Source organism: Furipterus horrens, unplaced genomic scaffold (genome assembly GCF_987537825.1).
Source record: "Furipterus horrens unplaced genomic scaffold, mFurHor1.1.pri manual_scaffold_4, whole genome shotgun sequence".
NCBI lineage: Eukaryota > Metazoa > Chordata > Mammalia > Chiroptera > Furipteridae > Furipterus > Furipterus horrens.
Genome location: NW_028327174.1, coordinates 8100505 through 8108370, shown reverse-complemented (window position 1 = coordinate 8108370; position 7866 = coordinate 8100505).

Genomic DNA, 7866 nt, shown 5'->3' with positions numbered 1-7866 from the left:
GGAGAGCCAGGGAAGGGGGGAGCAGGAGTGGGGGTGCGGGAGGGGCTGGGAGGAGGGGCCCAGGGGCCACAGAGCAGGTGTGAGTGAGGGAGGAGGGATGGCTAGTTAGGGGAGGAGGCTGTGGGGGGGGGGCTGTTACCAGGGAGATTTCAGCCACCCACGCTGGCCTTGGCTCCCATGGGGGGTTGGAGAGAAGAGTGTGGTGCTCAGGGAAGCTGGAGGCCGAGAGCCAGGGACCAGACGCCCCCCACCCCGGCCACCATGGCACCTGTCCGCTAGAGTGACAGCTGGGTCCCGAGACTAGGTGGGTGTGGGGTTGGGCAGTGGCCCCCAGGAGCACCGAGAGCATGGGGTGAGCACTGGAATGCTAGTCCGAAGTGCCGTTCACCAGCTAGAGGCTAGACACCTGCCGCACAGAAAGGCCAGGTGGGGGTCGTCTGTCCCAAGAGTGGTTGCCTCTGGGGAGCCCCGGGCAGGGTGAGGTGTGGAAGGACAGGGCAAAGAATAAATACTACAGGCTCTGGGGACCCGGGGGCAAAATCAAAGATGGAGAAAACATCTCTGTAAGTTGACAGACTTCAAAAGATAATAGTAATTCTTGAGGACAATGTTTGTAACGCAGTTCTACCGCTGAGAAGAGTAGAATGCTTTGCGGGGGAAAAATACCTGGATTAATTGGAATTCAAAGTTAATATTTCCCACCGACAAAGCAGTTGCAAGTGGTCATCTGGGAAACCGTTCTTAGCTGGCAGGCTGCCCACCAGCAGGGGCAGGCAGGCTTGGCCCCTGGGTCTGGGATGCTCAGCCCGGGGCCTAAGCCAGGCCTGGCTGCCCCTGGACACTGGGCCCCAGCTTCTGCTGACCTGCCATGTGAGCGTGAGCGCGTCATCCTCTCACTAGGCCTCAGTTTCCTCATTGGGACAACGGGGAGGCTAGACTAGATCAGTCCTAAGATACTCTTGCAACATGAGCATTACAAACTCCTAAAGGTCAATTAGCAATGACAGCTGTTTTTATTCACAGCGGGCTGCTTCACACCCATTATCTTGCTTCATGTGCCCACACCCCCTAGGGTAACAGTGTTAGTGCATCCGGTTTACAGATTAGGAAGTTGGGGCTCGGAGAGGGGAAGCAGTCTACTCAGGTCACACAGGAGAAGCCCAGCAGCTTCATGCCAAAGGTGTGCCCTCAAGCACCTTGCCACAGAGCAGCCTGACGACCTCCCAGGTGGGCAAGGGGTAACAATCAGGAGAAGGGCAGGAAGAAAGAAACCAGTCTTTGTTGAACACCTACTATGTGCCAGGCCCCATTCCTCAGGACCAGGGCTGGACCTACTTGGTCATAGGGCTGGTGTGTAGTAGGTCCTCAGAGAGCCAGGAATCCAGTTCTTCCAGAGGTGCTATCCTTGCTGCTACAGCGCACAGTAGGATCACAGGTGCTCCTGCTTGTGCCTGGAGTGCCCTGCCTCTTGACACTGTCCTTCCACTCCTGTAGGCCCTAGGCAAGGCCCTTCCTCTGGGCCTCACTCTCTTGTCTGGACAAGTAGGTCAGGAGTAGGTGGGCTCTGAGGCAGCTCCTGGGGGTGAGGGAGGGGTGCGTGGCACCACCCCTTCCCTGACCTCCTGTGGCTTCTCACCCACCAGGCTTGACACCCTCCCTGCCGTGAAGCCAGCCCCCATCTCCTCCTCTGCTGATTTCCCCCACCCACGTAGTGCTCCAGGTTCACCCAGCCTCATCCATTCATTGGTGAAGTCAGTCAGTCTCCCATTCACTCACTAGACAGGTGAGCACAGAAGGCCTCTCTGAAGCAGGGAGAGAGACTAAGTCAATGTCTGGGGAAGAGTCCCCAGGCAGAGGGAAGGGCAGGGTCTCAGAGCTGGGTGGGGACAAGCCTGTGTGTTTGAGGAAATGGGAGGACATCGGTGCGTCTGGAAAGGAGGGAGGTGAGCGGGTGTGGGTAGAAGGGAAGGTCCCTATGTCAGCCGTCATCTCAGTCTGCTTGGGTTGGGAGCTTCGCGGGGGCCGAGCACAGGAATTCGTGGCCTGATTAATGTTTTCCAAATGCTCACTGGTCAGAACCAGTGTTGGTTCTCCTCAGGGCCTTTGCACAGGCTGTGCCCACTCCCTGCCCACCCACCCTTCAGCCCAGGACACTCTCTCACACCACGTCACCCCCACATGCGAGATTAAGTAAGTCCTCCTTCTGGGGTCCTGCCCTTGGATGGCTGGGCCCCGCTCCTAGACTTCCCAGAGCCCCCAGCCCCCTCCTGTGGCCTCTAATCTGAGCTCCTCGAGACTCAGCTCAGAGAGCTGTGGGCTCCGGAAGGGAAGACTCTGTGTGGGTCCTCACTGTGTCCCCAGGCCTGGCATCAGCCTGGCACAGTAGGTGTTCGCTACATGTTTAATGAGCAAAACAGGATAGATAGCTGGTTAGTGGGCAGGGTGGCAGGAGGAGGGGGGTGTGCTGAGCATCTTCTGGGGGTGCTGAAGAGGTGGTGAGGGGTCCTGAGCACCAGTCTGGGGACAGGTGTGACCTGGGTCAAACACCAACTCCCACCCAGGGTCCTTCCCCAGCGGAAATGCCCCGATCAGCGCTCCTCCTGCGACCGGCAGGGCAGAAGGAGGAAGTGCAACTGTATACCTGTGAGCTTTGGGGAGCAGGGCAGGCGCAGGGCTGGGAGCCATGCAGTGGCCCTGCCCTGCCTGGCACGGCAGTCCTGGAGTCCGAGGCCGGGACCTGTCACCTCAGTGTCTCATGTTCGCCCAGTAACCTGGAGGGGCTGCCTGGCCTGCCTCCCCAAGATAGGACTATGATATGCATGTCTCTCCCATCACACCCTGGCTCTCTCAAACCTAGGGCCATGTCTCCACCCTGAGACTGGAGGGCTCCCTCAAGTCCAACAAGTAAATGTGCCTCCACCATCAGACAGACCGTTTTCCAGGAGCTGGGGCCCAGGCTCCTCCCATCCCTGAGAGCTCCTCCCTTGTCCTCCCCAACACAGTGCCTAGACCAGAGCCAACCCCAGTGCAGCATGGGGGCCTCAGCCACGGATGCTGAGGTCTGTCCTCTCAAATAAGATGCATTGAGCCAAAATGCTTTCCCAGCCAGCCCCTGGGGCTTTGTCACTGGAGTCCTCATCGAGGGTGTCTTCTGTTTCATCAGTCCCTGCTGGGTCCTGCTGGGGTTGAATCTCAGCTTCGCCATGTATTTACTAGCTGTGTGTTCTTGGATATGTGACTTAGCTTCTCTGAGCCTCAGTCCCTCATCTTCAATACCGACAGCATAGGGTTCTTTGAGGATGGAATTACTTCTACAGCAGCCATTCGCAGGGGTACTGCTCCTTGTCTCTTTTATACTCTGAGGCAGTGGGCTTACCAGGGCACGGTCTTTTGTCAGCACAAGGGAGCGAGACCAAGGGCAAAACATACTCAGGTCTTCTCCTTGTGACACATATGCTAACAATCCATTGGCCAAAAGCAAGTCACATGGCCAAGGCTCACATCAGTGGAGTGGGAAATTATGCCTCTTCCCAGGAGGTGGGGGTGACGAATGGGAGTGATCACCTGCTAAGCACCATCAAATCTACCACACACCCGATAATCAGTCTGGGGTCTCACGCCCTCCTGCGCTGTAGCCAATAGCCAGTGGCTGTGGGTCCAGAGCTCTCTGGCTGGATTTTCCCCGCTCGAGTTTTGAGAGGAATGGTTGCCTGGCTGTATGGTGCAGAGGTGAACACCTGGAGTCTAACTGTCCCTTAAACAGACTTCTAAGCAGTTCCCCTCTCTGCCCTGTTTCAGCCTCCTGCTTAGCCATCTGTGATGTCTGAAGTTCCTACTTGGGAGCCTTGCTAGGGTTCTGCAAGGCCAGTTGGTTCGCCTCTCTTCAGGCTCCGCCCCCAGCTCTCCCTCTCCCCCTCCCCCACCCCCCCCCACCCCCATTGCCTGGGAACAGCAGGTTGTTAGGTTTGCCTCTCCAGGGCCCTGTTAAATCATTTACCACTTCTCCATCTGCTCTTATGCTTGGGTGCCGTGGTTGGGGTCACAGGTGTCTCCTGGTTTCTTTGAAGATGGGAATTTGTGTTTCTGTTTCATGTTCTCCTTATTGTCATGGCTGCTTTTCAGCAAGGTCAGGGGAGGTAAACCTCTCTACCTCGGCACCGTGAGACCAGAGTCTTCTTTTCTAGTATACTGCGGTGGTATGTAGATCAAACCACATGTTGGCTGTTGATTAAGGCATCTGTCTCTCCCATTGGCCTCTGAGCCCCTGGGGAGCAGAAGGCTGGGTTCTCCCCTTCTCTCTTCACTTCCAGCTCCTGGCACAGCTTGGCACAGAGCACATGGTTAGTACATGGGAACTGAACTGAATTAAACTTCAGATTATACAGATGACTGCTCATCATTTCACCTTCCTCGAGGCCTTCGGAAGTCTTCTAGAACTTCCATAATCTTTGTCTCCCTCCCGAGAGCCTACCCTGCCCTACTTCCCACATCCCACAAGGCCTGGATGGAGTCAGATGTCCCTAGAGGTGAATGTTTCTTGGGTAATGGGAGGGCAAAGAGGGTACGAAGGAGGGGGTAAACAATGAAAGAAAAATACAGCAGGAACGATGTTTCTCAGTCTGTTGACATCTTACTTCCAGGTGTCTCCTGTCTTTGGCTTAAATAAATTTGTATTAAAAAAAAGTGTGTTTTTTTTTTAAGATAGCAGGACTTGGGCTCTGAAAAGTCAGTAAAAATTGTTGTAAAAATTGAAAGTTGTTTCAGTATACCATTTTATCATCTCATGATTCCGTGGTTGTTGGCTGGGCTCAGCTGGGTGGCTCTTCTGCTCCACATGATGTTAACTGGGGCTGCAGTCGCTGGACAATCCAGGATGGCTCACGCCCCTGATTTGTGCCTTGGTGGCTGGAAAGCTGGGCTCCCTGTGCATCCAGTATCTATCAGGTACCAGGTCCTTGCTAGGGTCATGGTGACCCATTTACATGGAAGGGATATTTCCCTGGGCTCTCTGAAGATTCGGCAGCTCCCTGTTGGGGTGTGAGCTCCTAAGAGTAGGCCCACACTTGACCTCCCCTCAAATCCTGTGTTTGACACACTGCCTCCATCACTATTTGCTGAATGATCACATGATTGAATGGGTCAATGCTGTATAAGCATTTTTGAAGGCATCTGAGAAGGACAATTATGTCTGTAAATGAGGAGAATCCCCCAGGTTGCCTGGTAGAAGTTGGAGCATAAGTGGAGAGAGCGAAGGCTGGGATGTCAGCAAACGGCTGTAACTTCTGTCCGGGGAAGAGATGCAAGGCTTAGAACAGGGAATGGCAGTGGGCCAGGGAAGGAGATACTGGGAGGCAGACTTGTCCAGGGCTGGTGACAGGTGAATGCTGGGGTGGGGGAATGAGAGGAGCCAGGGGCACCCCCGGGCCTCTGTTTTGGAAGGAGGAACAAGGAGCAGCCAAGCTCCATGATGGAGAGCTCCAGATGAAGTACGCATAGCCTCGTTGGCCGGTGTTTTCCTGCCCACCAAAGATTGCGTGGTGAGAGCCAAGTCTGACGCATTGGACGGGGTGGGTGGGCGCTTGGGAGGGGTTGCCGTTGAATGAGCGAGCATCACCATGTTGTTGGCTCCTGCCCACAACCGACAGCTCTTCCTGTTTCAAAACAGGTTTCTCCTTTCTATCTAAAGGGCCTCCCGTTCTCAGCCAATCTGCAGAGCACAAACAAGTGATTCACCCCCCGTGTCGGTGACTGCTGAGCACAGCGATACAGTGGAAAGAAGAGCATGGGGCCAGACACCCCAATACCTCAGTTACACATGCCATCCGCTAATAGTAACAAAAGGCCTGGCCAACTGTGAGAAAACAAATAGGCAGTTCCATCTTCGTTTTGTTCCCACAGTATCTACGGCAGCTGTTGGCATTGGTGCAACAGCCCATCAAAGTTGTCGAGAATCCAGGTATTTTTATCTTCCTGCTTCTCTATTCTTAGCATGTCAGCATGGGTTTTCATACTGCTGGCTTCGAGTCTGCAGGACGGCCGCTGCAGCGCCACACACCTCATCAGCATCCCAGGCAGGGAAGGGGACAGGACAAAGGGCAGTGTCAGCAGGGTCTAAGGTTTTTTAAGGAAGAAAACAAAACCTTTCACAGATGCCACCTCTCCAGGTGATTTTTATTTATATCTTGCTAGCCAGAACTGCGTGATCTTGGAACCCCAGCTGCAAAGCAGGCTGGGAAAACAAGTACTTTTGTCTGGGGTTAGATATTCCGCCACTCTGCACAACGCTGGCGGTCTGATAGCGAGGAGGGTGCGTGCCGTGCCAGAGAGTGGAAAAGTCGAGTGCTTGTCCTAGCGACGTGAGCTCTAATTCCTGTGCCCTCCTGGGCTTCCTTTCCCTTCTCTGCACACACAAAAAAACTGCTAGTACCTACCTTGGAAGGCTAACAGGAAGATTAAATGAGACGATATGTGCTAGGTGAGACCCCACCATGGTGAGAAAATTACCAGGTGTCAGGTATAAAGCAATGGAATAAAGCGATGATTGTGTCCACTGGGGTGGGCTCAGGGAGAGAAGCCCACCCCTGGCATGCAGGAAAGGTCGAGGAGCAGAGGAAATTATTCGAGGAAAGAGGACAGGAGCAGTTGTGCAGAGGCCTGGGGTAAGAGAACATGGCTTTGAGGAAGTGAGAGCTCAGTCAGATGGTGGAGGTGTGAATGCGGGAGGAGAGAGGGAGGCAGGGGGCCACGGGTCACAGGACAGCGCCGAATCCAGGGGCACCAGGGAGAGCACAACGCAGAGAGGCTCCCCTCAGACTCTGGCCGACTGGGGTTGGGGGGGGGGAGGCACAGCAAGGCTTTTAGACACGGAAGATTCAGGTGTGGGCTCTGACCCGCCACATCTGTGTTCGTGTTGTGTGTTGGTTTTAATGTGGGTTTTTGTTTGTTTCATAGGAGAAGTCACTTTAAAAGCAACAAACTTGCCTGAGCTGAAACTAGTAAAGGCTGGGGGATTTCCCCCCTGCACCCAGTTCCCTTCTAGAGGCTGAGGCTCCTGGGAGGCCAGTGAGCTAAAGAGTCCAGCCTCAGAACTTCTAGGCTTTGGGGGCCGTGGTGGTGGTCGGGAGCTCCCAGAGAGAAGAAAATAGAAATGCAAAGAAACTCACCATCCGAGGATCAGGGACTTCTGAGCTGTTTGGTGGGGCTTTCTATCTCCTTTTATTCCTTCATTTTAGCCTCTAGAGGGTCAGCTAATTATGTCAGAAATTCACGTGCACTCCTGGATCGCCACACCTGGACGTCCCCTCCCCATCCCCCAACCTAGAACGCACCTGGCACAGAGTGAGGGCTCAGTAACTGTGCTGAATGAATGGACGATGGTTAGCTCAAGACGCGTGATTGTCCACAGGAGTGAAAAGTCTGGCATTTGTAATCGGAGGACCCTACAGTGACCGACTCCATACCAGGCACCGCCGTGCTTTGTGGATGAACTTCAATCCTTACAACTGCCCCATTTCTCTTTTAAAGAAATCTACCTTTGCTTAGTGACTGCTGGGACTGGTGTTGCTTCCTTACACTGTTGGGACACCTTGCTGTGACCTCCAATAGTAGCGTTGAGGGTTTCTAGCTGCCCGACACCCATATCCCCAAATTCCAGCAAGGTCCTCAGTCTCCACCTGGGGACCAACCTCTCCACGCTGGTGCCTGTGGTTTGACAAGGCATTTCCACTCCTTACTCTAGCTAGCTAGTGGTCCAGGCCTGGCCAGTCAGAGCTCACATAGCAGCTCCCTCCCAAATTTGATTGGTAGACAAGGGACCCAAGACCTAAGCTGGTCCAATCAGAGCACATCTTAATTAGAACTTTGCCT